Below are 17,560 nucleotides of genomic sequence, written 5' to 3'. Positions count from 1 at the left end.
GCTCGGAATGATGTGCTGTCCACCACCATACATAGTTTCTGAAAGCTGTACAACATCCTAACTTATAATCATCATGGTTATAGGAGCAGCGATGCAAGAATAGGCCAAACGCTTTCTGGAAGGCTCTTTTGTTGAAAAACTGTGAGGCAGTCAAGAAGTAGTTACTACTAAATGTATGTGACCTTTAGTCCCAGCTGCTAGTTTATTTGATGAATATTGTGTAGTATGTTGGTCCATACATACATGTAATGATGTAGCCGAGGCAGATGTAGATGAGAATAGAAGTAGATTTATTCAGCCATACGTAGGATAACAGGAAGTATAACTCTGGAACAAGCAGCCCCACCAGGAGCAGCCTCCTAGCTGCTCAGCCCATCTTAACTGCAAACTCTCATACCAAGCACCCAAGCATTCCATACATGTCAATCACACCAACATTCTTACATGGAACACTCACGCGGCTGAGCAGCTAGATGCAGTGAAATGCAGGAACATAAATATACAACTCAGAATACTACATTATCCTCTCCCTCATGAAAAGAAAAGAAAGAAGAAACTAACAGCGAAGAGGAAAACTATAGACAATGAAATTACGATTGATGAAAATAATCCGTAAACCCAGGGATGAGGAGGAAACCACACCACGAGAGGGAAAACAGACAAACAAGATAAAGAAGGAAGAAAGAGACAGTAAACACAAGCACTGACACTATCCTCCTCCTTTAATATTGAAAATGAAGATTAAAAAAATGTACTCACAAGGCAAGTGAGTAAGCCCTAGAATGAAGAAAATATCTCCAAAAAGGTAGACTGTGGCAGACAAAAACCACTCCTCAAATGAGGAACTCAGAAAACAAAGGCTAAACCCAGAACGAAGGTGTACAAAGGACAAGCCTAAGAACACAAGCAGCACTGGATAGTGCAGCACAATGTGGCAAAATTCCACTCCTCATGTGAGGAACCCTGAAAATATGGGGCTACCCATAAACAAAGGTGTTACAAAGGACAAACCTAAGAACACACGCAGCACTAGATGGTGCAGCACAATGTGGCAAAATTCCACTCCTCAAGTGAGGAACCCTGAAAGTATGGGGCTTACCCAAAAACGAAAGTGTCACAAAGGACGGACCTAAGAACACACGCGGCACAAGAAAATGCAGCACAATGTGGCACAATTCCACTCCTTAACTGAGGAACAGTAAAAATATGGGGTAGACCCATAAACGAAAGTGTTATGAGGACAAACCCAAAAACACACGCGGCCGAACAGGTGCAGCACAAAGCGTCAAACCAACACAATGAAAAAGTGAATCACAACCAGCTTACACACAAGACATAAAGAAAAATGTGATGCACAGGGCGTCTTACACACTGGACACGAGACCATGCACGCAAAATATGTACAACAAAGTGTCCAACACAGGCAGAAAAGGTATAAAGTCCTAAGAAAGACTTTGACCCCATAACCCAGAAATGAGGGTTAACTAATGGAAAGGACCATGAGGGAAAATGGGACTACAACCCAAACCCATCCCAAAAACAGGGATACAATGATGCACAAAAGAGGGAGAGAGAACCCTTAAACACAGAAATGAGGGTCAGAGAACCCTTAAGCACAGAAATGAGGGTGAGAGAACCCTTAAGCACAGAAATGAGGGTGAGAGAACCCTTAAGCACAGAAATGAGGGGGAGAGAACCCTTAAGCACAGAAATGAGGGTGAGAGAACCCTAAACGATGAGGGTGAGAAAACCCAACATAAGAAAATTTACACATTTCTAACACATTTCTAAAATGAACATACTATAAGTAAAAAATATGCTTGTTGGTTAATGTGTAAATTAAAACATGCAAGTTGAATAACCACAGTCAAAGGTGTGCCTGTCACTGGGATGAAAAACAGACCCTTGAAAAATGTTTACAAGACAATCCTTAAGGAAGAACTTTGCCAAGGTAAATTCCCAAGTACAGTGCAGTATGCCAGAACGCTGGGCCGCAGATATCATGCCCAACGAATTTGAAAACGTGTCGGGGCAACAGGACAACAAAAGAAACACCGCGAAGAATTTCGCCACAGTACACATAAGCTGGAGGAAGTCCGGTGTCCCTTTTCCAGAAAAGAATACATTGCCCAAACGAAGTGCTTGAAGATACGCGAAGAATACAAGAACTCTTGGCAATTGTCCGGTGACTAGGATTCCGAAGGATGAATTGAGGAAACGGAAGCTTTGAAGAAACGGAGGCTTGTTAAGACGTTCTGACGAGCACCCCCAAGAATTTGGGTGGGTTTACTTTTGGAGGACAGGTGGACTCTGGCCTATCCAGGTCCCCTAACTCAGATACTCTTGTCTATGAGACTGGCATGGGGTTTGCCAATTTCACTGCTTGCCCAAACACTTTGAGCAAGTATAGACAGGAGCCCCTCATCAATGGCTTGAAAGTTGAGGCCTTCAGAGACACAGGGGCTAGCATCACCATGGTGGCTGAATGTCTAGTCCCCTCAAGGCAACTTTTACCTGATGCCAAATATCAGGTGACAAACATTGATGGCATAGAAACCAATCATCCCATGGCAGTAGTCAATCTTAGCTGGGGAGGTGTCACTGGCCCAAAGAGAGTGGCAGTGTCAGCAAACTTGCCTGTAGATTGCCTACTGGGTAATGATTTGGAAATCTCAGCCTGGGCTGAGGTTGAACAGCAAACCCATTCTAGAATGGTAAATCTCCATGGGAAGGTTAGTGGGGCTGTGATGGCTACAGCCCCAATACAAGATGTCCTTCCTGAAAAGGTTGGGAGGGCTGAGCAAACCTCAGCCCCATCTTTAGATAACCTCCCTCCTGAAAAGAGTAGCAGGGCTGTACTAGTAACAGCCCATACCCAAACTGAGTCTCCTCCTGAAAAGGTTGGTGGGGCTGTGATGGCCACAGCCCAAACTCAAACTGATACATGGGTAGTGAAGCATGAAATGATGGATCACTCCACCCAAACAGAGAGCATTGAGGAGGAAGAGAAATCTCCCTCCCACCAGACTTTAGGAAAGGATCAGCCTCCTCAGGGAACTGATCTTACCCCTGATGAAGGAACTGTCCCAGAGGTTGTTAGGCCTGGCCTGACAGAGCCTCTGATGGCAGTGGACCCTTCTCAGGTGGGACCCAGTCTGGAGCAGGTAACCTGCCCCTCTCTACCTTGCCTTACTCAGCCCAGGGCTGCAGAGGACAAGAAGGACAGTGAGACCCAAAGGGCCCCCTGTCAAATAAAGCACCCCCATCAACAGATTAGGGGCACCGAAACTAGTAGCCCTAGTGAGGTGAAAACTTTAAAAACTCCTGAGGGATCCCCCTTAAAAGTAGTTAGGGACCTCCCCCAGATGGATATTGTTGGGCACAGCCAAACCTGGCACCAAAAGGCCCCAAACCTGACATGTTCCTCCAGTAAGCCAAACAGAGGGACCCAGCCTCCAGCTTTAGGTAGCCAGAGGTTGACCCTGAGAGCACAGTGCAACTCAGTCAAAGAAAGAAAGGCACACATGGTGGAGAGTGATTGGAGGAAGCTGAGCCCTACAGAGGAAACTCACTTCAGTACTCCATCTCAACACCAGCCTTTGACTTTGCAAAGACACACCACAGGTAGAGATTCCCTATGGTGGAGACCCTCAGATACCCTTAGGGTGAGGGATTGCTTAGTGGACCATGAAACAGGGGGTTACCAAGCCAGAGCTGGTACTTCCTTATATGGCCACTTAGGCAATATAGGCTTACCTGGTCAAAGATAGCCTTATCTCCTTTCGTTTGGGGGGGGGGTTATGTAGGAAGGTGGATATCTGACTATGGTTACCCCCAAACTGTTTGCCTGGTGTTTAGCTGGTTTTTGACTTAGTTGGCCTGGAATCCTGCTATTCAGGGCCCCAGGCTGATTGCTCTCTCCTTAAAATGGACTCCATGTACCCTAGGTGCATAACATAATTGGATTTGGTTCACCTTATAGGCCCCTGTAACAGTGTGCCATAGGTACCCGGGGCATAGGTGTAGCCAAGGCCTACCAGGGGCTGCAGCATGAATTGTGCCACCCCTGGCCTGGCCTCCATATTTGACACAACTGGCTGATCACTCAGCTGGGGTAAGTTGGTGTAATCACCTCTTGCTTAGATATAGTATCCCTATATCTAACCCTAAACTGGACACATATGTTCCTATCAGCCACTCCTATGGAAGGCCTCATCAATCCTGGAGGCAGAGTGCTTGGAAATATGTGAGATGGTGCTCTAGCGTGAGCTGAGCCTGTCTGCAGCTGTCGGGAACCACTCCCTAAGCTGTTCCGGGATATTGCCATACCATATACTCTTAAGTGCATTATAATCCTCGCGGTTATATGCTATCTTTGGTTTGGCTTTATCAAAACATGTCGAGTAAGGTGTCATACGAGTTGGAATACTATCCCCTCGACAGTTCTGTCGACGGGGATAGCATTCCACCCTTCTAGAGGGACACGACATGTGTGTAGCCTTAACCCCAGTTAAAGTTAACCAGAGCCTCAGCATCACAAAATGGATGCTGCCACCACAGACACATGTCTGACCTCCTGCTGCTGGGAGTCCTTCCAGCGAGGAGGGCCTGGACAAAGGGTTTCCTGCCTGGGGAGGTGCGAGCACCACCCCAGACAGGGTTTTGTGTATTGGGTAGGACAGGGCTGAATAGATTGAGACATGCCTGGGGCACACAAGGTGTCCCTGTGCATAAGCCAGCCCAAACCGGTTCTGGGGCTTTCCAGCCCCAGTCCTGGCGAGGAGCTGGACAAAGGAGAGGGGGTGTAACCACTCCCCTTCCTGGTCCCACCCAGAGGAGGGACCTAGTAGGTGATCCACCCCTCAGATTGGGAATAAGAGTGGGAGCAGTGCCATTGCACAGCAGATCATCCTGAATCAACTTTACACGAAGAAGAAGACTGGACTTCGACATTCTGCTGCACAGAAGACTGAAGAGAATCTCCCTTGTGGCCTAGGAGTGGCCACCCTGTGAACACAGGTACCAACCAGCAACTCGACATCTGCTTTGCCGCCGCCTCCCGCCAGAGCCCGAGCCCAGAGCCCGACAAGAACCAGACTCCCAGACCTCTCAGAGCCCGATCCACAGTCCCTGCAAAGAAGGGACCCGTGGAGGCACCGAGTGACGTGGGACCGGACCTCTTCGAAGACACTTGAAAAGCTGACTGCGCAGCTTTTGAGGCACCCTCGACGTTGTGCTTTGGGGATTGAGAACCCCCACCACCGAGCAGCTCTTGCATCGAAGATCAGCCCTCCAGCATCTCCACGATCTGCGTGGGGCCCTTTTGCATTGTGCCACTCGACGCGCCATCCCGGCCACTAGCCACGTGGTCAGCGGCCATCTTGGCGACGAAACCGACAATTTACACAGCAGGTCTGGTTGCTCCAGACCTACCCAAGCTCCTGTAAAAAGGAGCACCCGCTCTGACCTTGCTGGTCCGAGTGTTAAGCATCTTTCAACTTCTGCCTGGCATGCCTTTGCCAAGGCCTGTTTGCTCCGATCAAGTTGCCGACACCGCCAACAGCGAGAAGCCTGCGTGGGACAGCTCGTGACCGACTCCTGGACGTCCTCGACCCCGGGTATCCACGTGGCTGCAGAAAGAAGCTACCCGACAACGCCTGTTTGCACCCGACATCGCCTGGTTCCAATCTGGTTCCACGGTAGTCACTGGCTAGTGACTTTGAACACTGTCCCCTCTGCTTTCAGGTCTACACATCTTCAGATCCACCCTTGGATCCACCGGAACTCTTCACATCGAGCCGCCTGCAGCATCTTCAGCTCTAAGCACCATCGACCGGCGTGACGAAACCCGACACTACTTCGACCCTGTGCACCCGCTTCCTGTGGGTGAGGTAACTCAGCTCCGCCAGTGCTCCTGCATTGGTACACATCTCAAGGGCCTGTGTCTTAAGTTTCAGCTCCGTAGGTCACTCGGAAGGTTCCTAACTTTCTAACTTTGTACTTTTTACGCACCATAGACTTTACATTGGAAAGTGCGTGCACTTTGAACACTGCACCCGAGTCCCGTGGGCCTCTCCCGACTTAGTCACTGCTAGTCTCGAATAGCTCCAGCGATTCCCAAGGCCCTAGGCCTCTTCACTTTTCTCCTGGTATCTCTTATACCACTTTCTTAGTATATGGTTTAGGTGGCCCCTAGGGCTCATCCATATTGTGCAACTTTTGTGTATTTTAAACTGTCTTGTGATTTAACGCTTGTGCTTCTGTGCTCATAAAGAGTCCAGGGGATTTTATAGTTAATAAATCAATATATATTTTCAATATATATCTGTGTGGTGTCCCTTTCATTTGGTATTCAAGGGGGTTGTGTATGGTATAACAGCTGGCTTCACATGCCTTTCAGAGTTTAGCCTAAGACTGCTTTGTCCACGTTACCACTAGGATAACTGGTCTACAAGGTTGAATTACAACCATCATCATAAGGGTTGCTTGGCATGGTACAAAGTGATCACTAAGAATTAGTGAGCATTATATACCAGGCCAATTTCTCACAGCTGCATTGCATTTTATGCCTCTTTCTACTCCTTAACTAGTTCAACTTCCCTTCCAGTTCCCATAGTATAGGTGAATGTGATTAAGTTTAATGTAAATGGCTTCCACTAAATGGAAGTGCCACTGCTGTATTAGAAATGCTTCCAAGATCCGTGTTAGCCTCATTGAAAAAACACCTGGGATGGAAGCTAAATAAGGGTACTGTTAAACTCCGCCATGCGTCGGATGATGAGTTTTTTTTACAAACTACGTATTCAAAGCGAAGTGCCAAAATCTCAGTGACCCTCGCCGATGGAGCAGATTTCACTGCCCACCCTTAATTATAGTTCCTTTCTCTCAATATTTACACTTTAATAACTTATTCCCATGTTAGCCTATGGAGTCATTGTGAGTCAAATGTGAGTCGCATGCCCTACCACATATAAGGGACTTACATAGAGGTTGTCAGTAACATTTGTAGTTATACCTAATTACCATGCACTTTTAATAAGAGCACAGACCCTGGTTCTGGTTAGCAGACCCCAGGGTACAATCAGAGTCAGAAAACCAGCATCTAGTAGTCAGAATGGGAGCAAAAGTAATCGCATTATTTTTGAAGGCATATATAGTGTCTCTTAGAAGGTAGTTCTCAAAAAGGATCTGCACCTCACACCTGCACAGCATGTCAGCTTAAAGTTCTGTTGGCCTATAATAGTAGAGGTGTCTAGTCCTTTTGTGATATTGAAACATGACAAGCATGTGCAATGCAATTGGTCTCGCCTTTAGGACCTTATATATATTTAGCTATGCAGCACATTACTCTGGGTGCTGAAACATGTACCGTGCTTGGAAGGAAAGTAAGCATCAAACTGCTTGACGTGCCAGGAATGGGAACACTTGGAGAGATATTGCCTTTCAGCAGGAAATTGTGTAGTCTAAAGCTTTGTTTTTAATATATAATCAAGGACTTCCGAAGTCATATCACTAAAAATACAAGTTTTGAAAAAATATTAATCTCTACAGGTGCTCATGGAAGACAATTTCTATGGACTGCAAACTACAGAATGTTAAAGTGATTCTGGGAGTTTACTGACATCTGATGGTCGCTTTCTATCAAGAAAGCTAAATAGAGGCACATGCCAGAAAATTAAAAGAAAAGAAAGTACATCAGGAGAAAGCAATTCTGATATTTTACTGACCTCTTCTGGAGTTATTTATCAAGACAGTTAAATAGAGGCAGTTGAACAGAAACAAAATCCCTAAGTGGAAGCAGACAAGTCCTAGGGCTGATCTCCACAGCCCACGAATTGAATACACATATAAGTATATACTAAAGTATATACAAGAGGTCCCAAATGATCAACCTATGAAGGGAGGAAAGTAACAGTAGGTTTCTGTGCACACTTTTGTGAACAAGAAGCATTCTTCAAATGTCCAGTGTAATGATGGAGGAACATGTTGCTGGGAGACATGCTGAATCATGAAGTTCTAATCTCAGGTCTGAAGTCACAGTGAGGTACAAAGGGAGGCATTGCATGACTTGGGTTATGTTGTGTTATATTATCAGTTCCTAATAAAGCGCATGTGTACCAATGGTTTCTTGGCGCTTAAGAAAAGAGAGGGTGTGATGAGCAGAGTTGGAAAGGCATTTCACCAAGATGCAGAACGAGGAGTCAGCAACAATAGGATCATGTAAACAGGCATGTTTTATATCCTTACTATTTGAATAGTTTAGGCATGCAGGTAGACAGGGAGAGAATTCCATTTGGCTGCTATTATGAGCAAGAAACTCCATCCTCTGAGCCTATGTTTAGAAATTCTAGGCACAGTTAAATAGTTTGTGAAGAAGAACATCGAACAGTTCATATCATGCCATGTAAGGCTTTAAATACAGAGCACAGGTTTCGAATTGGACCCTCTGTTTTCCTGGCAGCCAATAATTTCAAGAGAGGAGTGACACTTATTATCTTACCGACTGAAACATGTAGCCTTCCTGCTGCTATTTCTGCCTGTTGTAATCAGTGTTGATCATACTTGGGAAATCCTAGGTTGGTCTTATTCGCATAGTGAAGTCTGGAACCAATATTGGCTGCCATTATTCTTTTCAGTGCCTCTACAGAAATGTTGGAGAGAAACTCTCCAGATGTTCGCTAAAGAAAGATGGCTCTGAGCAACCTTAGAATCTATTTGTGGTTTCACTTAAAGATGGATGTCCACTATTACCGCAGGGTTTTTGCTGATTTCAGAGCATTTGGGAGGAAGAGTAACACGGGGTCCACAGATCTGTATTTTTGCTTATAATTACTGCTTTTGTTTTATTTGTTTTATTTTTAAGCAACTATTTGTCACCCATCTGCAGGTAAACGCATGGTGTCTTGAAAATGTTGTTGGAAGGTAGTGTTTCCATCTAAATGGAGCAAGATGCGCAAGCCTTCAGAGAAATTCTATAAAGGACACCGGGGCATATTACCAAGCAATAGCGATAATTATCGCTATGCATGGTCAGCGGCTAAAATAATATTGCTGTGCTCCGACGATTTTTACCGCTGAGATACCTTGATATTATCAAGGTTTATCTCAAAAGCGGTAAAAATACTGGCAAATGCATGAATATCGCGTGAAAATCAGCGATATTCATGCATTATCGTGACAATGCTCTTAGCCATGTTATCCACCTTCCATTGGATAACATGGCTAAGAAATGCTCTGGGCAGGCATTAGCTTTTGGAAAGTAAGGCTTTGTTGATATTTGGCGATAGCGATATTAGCGACTGTTTGTAGTCTCTAACATCTTGGCACGCCCACTTTGCATGTCATTAGCGATATATATCGCTGACATGCAAAGTGGGCCCCCAGATGCTCGCTATCTCCTACTAGCTGTCGCTAACTGGTGTTAGTGACAGCTAGGTAATAGAGCTAGAAAATTATCGCCGCTTTAGCAGGAAAAAGTCCAGCTAAGGCGGCGATAATGGTAATATGCCCCACCGTCTCTCAGCCAGCTCTCAAATTAAGGGTATAACATGGATGTTAAGCAAGTGAGAAAATTACATACAAGCTTGCGGACTCAATATTTGACTGGCACACTTTCTGTTAGGAAAGAGGACAGTTGAACTGCTTATATCCCATACTTTAGGCAGGATTTCATCATTGTTTGTGTAGTGTTGTCTTAGCGGAAACCGGCTTGTAAGGATGTAAATAGTAAGTTCCTTGTAGATAGTTACACATTAGTTGTGCCACATGCCAAAACTTTGGCACTATATGGCAGAAGGGTGATTGTAAAATCTTTCTTCAGAGTATGGGGGTGATCACATATGTTTTTTTTTAAAAGGGGGATCGTAATGGCTTTCTTAACATTTTCTGGAATTTCACCTTATAAAAGAGGCATTCAGGATTGAGAGTAGAGGTTCCATTGTGACTGGGGATCCAGTGCTTAATTTGTAAATTAATAAGTGTTGGGGCTCTCGTAATAAGGCCACTGCAACTTGCCCTTGCCATGCTGCTAATGATAGTAAAACCACAACTACTAACCATCACACTCCTACAACCGTTGCAGGCTGGTTTATGTGTTTTATTTATTTATAGTTCTTTCCGTGCATATACACCTGCTTCAATGTGCTGGCAGCTCGGAATGATGTGCTGTCCACCACCATACATAGTTTCTGAAAGCTGTACAACATCCTAACTTATAATCATCATGGTTATAGGAGCAGCGATGCAAGAATAGGCCAAACGCTTTCTGGAAGGCTCTTTTGTTGAAAAACTGTGAGGCAGTCAAGAAGTAGTTACTACTAAATGTATGTGACCTTTAGTCCCAGCTGCTAGTTTATTTGATGAATATTGTGTAGTATGTTGGTCCATACATACATGTAATGATGTAGCCGAGGCAGATGTAGATGAGAATAGAAGTAGATTTATTCAGCCATAAGTAGGATAACAGGAAGTATAACTCTGGAACAAGCAGCCCCACCAGGAGCAGCCTCCTAGCTGCTCAGCCCATCTTAACTGCCAACTCTCATACCAAGCACCCAAGCATTCCATACATGTCAATCGCACCAACATTCTTACATGGAACACTCACGCTGGCTGAGCAGCTAGATGCAGTGAAATGCAGGAACATAAATATACAACTCAGAATACTACATTATCCTCTCCCTCATGAAAAGAAAAGAAAGAAGAAACTAACAGCGAAGAGGAAAACTATAGACAATGAAATTACAATTGATGAAAATAATCCGTAAACCCAGGGATGAGGAGGAAACCACACCACGAGAGGGAAAACAGACAAACAAGATAAAGAAGGAAGAAAGAGACAGTAAACACAAGCACTGACACTCCTCCTCCTTTAATATTGAAAATGAAGATTAAAAAAAATGTACTCGCAAGTGAGTAAGACCTAGAATGAAGAAAATATCTCCAAAAAGGTAGACTGTGGCAGACAAAAACCACTCCTCAAATGAGGAACTCAGAAAACAAAGGCTAAACCCAGAACGAAGGTGTACAAAGGACAAGCCTAAGAACACAAGCAGCACTGGATAGTGCAGCACAATGTGGCAAAATTCCACTCCTCATGTGAGGAACCCTGAAAATATTGGGCTACCCATAAACGAAGGTGTTACAAAGGACAAACCTAAGAACACACGCAGCACTAGATGGTGCAGCACAATGTGGCAAAATTCCACTCCTCAAGTGAGGAACCCTGAAAGTATGGGGCTTACCCAAAAACGAAAGTGTCACAAAGGACGGACCTAAGAACACACGCGGCACAAGAAAATGCAGCACAATGTGGCACAATTCCACTCCTTAAGTGAGGAACAGTAAAAATATGGGGTAGATCAATAAACGAAAGTGTTATGAGGACAAACGCAAAAACACACGCGGCAGGAACAGGTGCAGCACAAAGTGTCAAACCAACACAATGAAAAAGTGAATCACAACCAGCTTACACACAAGACATAAGGAAAAATGTGATGCACAGGGCGTCTTACACACTGGACACGAGACCATGCACGCAAATTATGTACAACAAAGTGTCCAACACAGGCAGAAAAGGTATAAAGTCCTAAGAAAGACTTTGACCCTATAACCCAGAAATGAGGGTTAACTAATGGAAAGGACCATGAGGGGAAATGGGACTACAACCCAAACCCATCCCAAAAACAGGGATACAACGATGCACAAAAGAGGGAGAGAGAACCCTTAAACACAGAAATGAGGGTGAGAGAACCCTTAAGCACAGAAATGAGGCGGAGAGAACCCTTAAGCACAGAAATGAGGGTGAGAGAACCCTTAAGCACAGAAATGAGGGGGAGAGAACCCTAAAGCACAGAAATGAGGGTGAGAGAACCCTAAACGATGAGGGTGAGAAAACCCAACATAAGAAAAGTTACACATTTCTAACACATTTCTAAAATGAACATACTATAAGTAAAAAATATGCTTGTTGGTTAATGTGTAAATTAAAACATGCAAGTTGAATAACCACAGTCAAAGGTGTGCCTGTCACCGGAATGAAAAACAGGCCCTTGAAAAATGTTTACAAGACAATCCTTAAGGAAGAACTTCGCCAAGGTAAATTCCCAAGTACATTGCAGTATGTCAGAACGCTGGGCCGCAGATATCATGCCCAACGAATTTGAAAACGTGTCGGGGCAACAGGACAACAAAAGAAACTCACAGCGAAGAATTTCGCCACAGTACACATAAGCTGAAGGAAGTCCGGTGTCCCTTTTCCAGAAAAGAATACATTGTCCAAACAAAGTGCTTGAAGATACGCGAAGAATACAAGAACTCTTGGCAAGTGTCTGGTGACTTGGATTCCGACGGATGAATGGAGGAAACGGAAGCTTTGAAGAAACGGAGGCTTGTTAAGACGTTCTGACGCTGGAGAAACTTTATTGAGATGACATTGGTTGGCAGAACACCACGGAGCACAAGAGACAAACAGAATGCCTGCTCGTGGTAATCCCAAGATGGCGGCACGCTCAGGAGACGCCCGCCGAGTGGCTCACGGCACGCTCCTGCTGCCAGACGTATATGTGCAGCAACGCCAACCAAGAAGGTGGAAGACGTCACAGAAGGTTGATGCGAGGCTCCACAAGGTAAGATGCACGAGGCATTTTTAAATTTAAAAACAAAGCCAAACTGTCAAATTAAGAAACCTTACACAAGTACACTAAAATGTCTTATAAATCACGATGTACTCCACTTACCAGGTCGGCCTCCTCCCAATTAGGCAGAGATGCTCAAAGTTAAGAATAAATTACATCCATGACAACTGTCACAACGGCCGTTGACAAAATAAAACAGGCAGTCACAAGAAAATGTTCTTAACCATGTACAGTGCTAGATGGCATCCTCATGTGGAAAGGCTAAGATGAGTCCACATCCAAACTGCTTTCTGCTGGTACACATAGAAAAACCAAACACCAAAGTAACATGACCTTTAAGTAAACTCTCACCGGATTCATCTTGCATTTGAACAGGCTGTACAACACGCAGAAACAGAGTAACTTGCTTCCAAAGGCAGTAGCTGAAGTTTGTTGCTTGTAGACACTATGTTAGACGTTGTTTCTTCTGCGTCACGTAGGCAGCTTTAAAGATGATTTTCGACGCAGAAACCTTGGTTTGAGATGACTTGACAGCACGACTAGACTAGGGCTGCCTAGTGTTCAGTACTGGTGGGGCTACCTTTCATGCTTGTAGAGGTTCCTTCTTCTATTTCTTTAAGATGCTTGTTCCACTTTCGTTACAGGATACTCCCAACTCTTGTTGAATGGCATATTTTGCGCAGGAAAGTCTCCAGATCGTCGCCAAAAATAATGTAGTATGTTGGTCAATACATACATGTAATGATGTAGCCGAGGCAGATGTAGATGAGAATAGAAGTAGATTTATTCAGCCATAGGTAGGATAACAGGAAGCATAACTCTGGAACAAGCAGCCCCACCAGGAGCAGCCTCCTAGCTGCTCAGTCCACCTTAACTGCCAACTCTCATATCAAGCACCCAAGCATTCCATACATGTCAATCACACCAACATTCTTACATAGAACACTCACGCTGGCTGAGCAGCTAGAAGCAGTGAAATGCAGGAACATAAATATACAACTCAGAATACTACATATTGTTTCTCCGATAAGACTCGTTGAATCAAAAGTAGTCTACAAATTTTGAGGCACCTTTTGAAGATGAACTGCATCCTTTGTACAAGTGTACTGCATGGCGTTGACCGGCGGTCGCTTCCAGGCCCGGCAGGCAGTGCATTATCATCATCAAATCTTGTGAACCTGGAGCTACCATCACAGTGATGACCGTCATGGCACTACAAACTCGAAAACAGCAGCATTCGTTTGGCAATGGGCATTGCATATTGGCAGGTCTGCGCGCCTACTGCTACTTAGTACTTGCTTCCTGTCAGTTACTGCCTGCCTTTATTTACTTACGATTAGGCCTGGGCCAGGTGCTGCTACTGCCTGCACTCAACCACGTCGTCGGGTTGACATGAATGACTCGAGGGATCGGGATGTGCTAGGTTGTGGCAATCTATAGAAAAATTGCACACGTTGCCGCCCACACCCTACCACTCAGAAGAAATATTCGGCACAATCAGTGTGCTGGCAACACTGAACTAAGGGCCGCCAAAAACATAGCATATGCACAGTACTGCATATGAATCTCCTCCTGGCTCAGGCTCAGACTCATAGCTAGATGAAAAAGAGAATCATACCAAGAGATCCCTCCACTTATCCCTAAGAATAAATAAGATGTGTTTGATGAGGGGCCAGCGGGACTGTGCCCTGCAGCTGCTCACCTGTCCCCACCTCCAAGCCCTGCAGCTGCTCACCTGTCCCCCCCCCACTATTCTCCTCTTGCAGGTAGATATGGCTGCAGAAGTGCAAAGTCAAACAGGATTTCAAGCTTGCACAACTGTGATACAGTTTTTGAGAGACGTCACCCTCTGGTGTAACGAAAGGGTGAGGAGGAAATGTATATCTGTGAAATACAGAACTTAGGGGCTAGAGCGTCTGACTTTGAAGCTAAGGAACCTGGTTCGAGTCTCGGTGGCAGGCTCAAAAAATCTTTGATTCTGGGTAATGTACCTAATTTCCTTCTGTCTAATAATAAACATTTCCATCTGCGATGCAACTGGTACAAATGTTAAGTGCTCTGATACCTTTGGGTCGAGTGTGCACTAAATAAACTGCAACAATAAACAAATACTTTGGGGGGTCATTATGTTGCTTCATCTCACAGGTCAGCCTTAGTTCACTCGGCACAGGCTCTCTTAAAAGGTTATTGGTGTTACAGTGCTTGAAAATACTGGAGACAAATAGTGCATCTCTCGGAGTGAAAATCCGCAACACATCTTTTAAGAGATACATTCAACTGGCAGGCAGTCCAATGAGTAAATTTTGGGACACTCTCCACTCTTAACACAAAGAAGATACTTAGTTTGAACACACTGTCTGGCTAGAAAAGCAAGTGGAATTTATTTCCGTGCAGTACCTCAGCTACAGGAGCATTGTTTCTTTGGAAACGCTTGTCTCCTGCCAGCTGAAAAAACCAAGAAGGAATTACATTAGAATTGGCTTGCACCTGCAATAGCTGGCTTCACCAGTCAGCAGTGTGTTATCTACTCACAAAGCAACTGCAACACTTCACTGGGACTCATTCCGGAGATACGAAGAACACTCACTGACTCAGCACCGCCTCTGAGTCTAGTAGTGACGTAAATATGCCAATCTCATCAAGGTAATATGTGACATGCTCAGATTAGTGTAGACCCGGCCCTGATAATTAAGTGCCGGTGCTAAGCACCAGAAAGCACTGGCACATATTCTTTTCATAACTTCCAGAGGGGAAGGGTCAAGTAGAGACCCCAAAGTCACCGTCATCATTTTCTTTAAAATAACCAGCTGCACAAAATCCTAACTTGATTAATTTCATTCTTAATGGAGTTGGTTACAGTATTATTCTCTTTTTCAAGACTTTCTTGAATTGAACGTATCTTTTAAATAAAAAATAAATTACAGTACACAGTTCCTGCAAGTGGTTTTTGATTTGAGGGACTCCTCCAAAGTATAATTTGCGGTTCATTTTTATAAATCACTTTTTGAGTACTGTAGGCTTCACAGACCTTATTGGAATAATATGTGGTTTTAAATTTAATAGATGATTTGTAAAAACTTGTTTCAACTTAGTTTTACTAGAAACGTTATAATACTGCTGCTATCTGCTCTCAGGGTGTTTAATTTCAGTCTGGCATCAAGAACTTCTTGAGTGAACCATGAGGCCGAAGCAGGTTAATCGGTATCTATTCTTGAGGGAATGTTGATTACCTGCGTCCTTAATCCAGGTCAGTTAATTCTTTCTCAACCTTACCTGAAGACATGGTCAGTCTCAGTTTGGTGTATTCTAATGTTTCAAATTAGCTTTTTGAGTGGACTTTCTACCATTTGCAAGTGATTTAGAATTCAATATGACTGTTTTGAAATGGCTCCAATTTAGCAAGATCAAATGTGATAAAAATCATCATACCCCACACATAGGAAAACAACATCACTGATTCTCATATAGTTTAAAAGCCTGCCGTAGCGGGCTCTACTGGCCACTAAAGGCCTGCTTCAGCATTAAAGGTCCGAGCCAAAGGCGAGGGCTTTTAACTTGGGAATGGGTTTTTAATTGCCGGTAGAGCCCACTAGGAGGTCTCTAAGGCTATTAGAACATTCTGTCTCTAGAGGGCAGAATGTTCTAATTTGTAAAAATAAAAGCCTCAGGGAACCCGAGGGTATTGAAATCCCCTTGGGCTCCATGAGGCCATTTGTTCACAGCAACAGCTGTGAGGAAACATTGGGCTGTTGGAGCTCTGGGTTCTACCAGGCCTTTAGAAGCCCAGGAAATTCTATTGTTTTCAATGGAGCACACAACAGTCCAATGTTAAAATTAGATTTGTTTGGATAATCAAGAATGAGCTGACCACTTCTTAAAATTGTAATGGAAATTCACACATATAATATTGTAAGTGAGCTTTTAACTACGTTCAAATTTTAAGAAAGCATAGATACATCTGCAATAGGGTTAATTGATAAGGTGGCAACATGTAAACCATGCTTGATAATGATAGCTACTGTGTTTGCTAGTCTATTAAGGTTGAATACACAATATTTCTCTGGAACTGCAGTTATTTAATGCAGAGTAGATTTATTGGGCAACTAGTTCTCTGTTAACAACTCCAGGTCTAGTTCAACTGAGCACAATAAATCAAATATTTCAACACTGTGTTTTACCAAGGATCTCATGTTCAAGTAGGCCCTTTTAAGACATTCATGAATCTATACCTTTTTTTGACTGAAGTAAGGCAATTCTTTCACTCATCCGTCGCTTACAGGTACTATTTTACATCGGAGCATTTTTAACATCAGTGGCTACAGAGCTACTTAATGGATTTGGTGCTAGAAGTTCATTGGAGAAATACCATCAGAACTTGGTACATTAATATTACCTAGCCTTGCTGTTAGATGGTGGAGATTAACATAGATATAACAAATAGCATAGGAATGTGTGATGAAACATAGTTCAGTCTTCCTTGACCTTTGACTAGTATTTTAGAATTATTGGTGAAGTGTTTGTGATACTTGCAATCACAGGCTAATGCACATGATTTATAGATGACTACTGTATACAAAATAATCTTACAGTAAAATGCCATAACAATATGTGTGTGTATACCTATTTTGGGGTCTGAAGCAGGCCTCTATGCATATATTACCTATACATTACATACTCTATGGCAGGTTTGCCTGATTCCCAACTCCCCCCTCCACTAGGGTATTAATCATTATGGAAGGAGGAAAAGGCTTCTGCTAGATATCCTTTTCTCTGAAAAGTCTGTTTTTACCTGTTTGGACTTGGGACTACGTTGTCTGATCCAAATATTTTGAAGTTAATACACCTACAGCACAAAGCACTTTTGATAGGTCCCCTTATATTGTGTTTCCCTATCTTAATGAGGATGAAATGAAGGAGATTTCTTA

Source organism: Lissotriton vulgaris, chromosome 4_1 (genome assembly GCF_964263255.1).
Source record: "Lissotriton vulgaris chromosome 4_1, aLisVul1.2, whole genome shotgun sequence".
Classification (NCBI taxonomy): Eukaryota; Metazoa; Chordata; class Amphibia; order Caudata; family Salamandridae; genus Lissotriton; species Lissotriton vulgaris.
Note: the sequence above shows the minus strand (reverse complement) of the source record.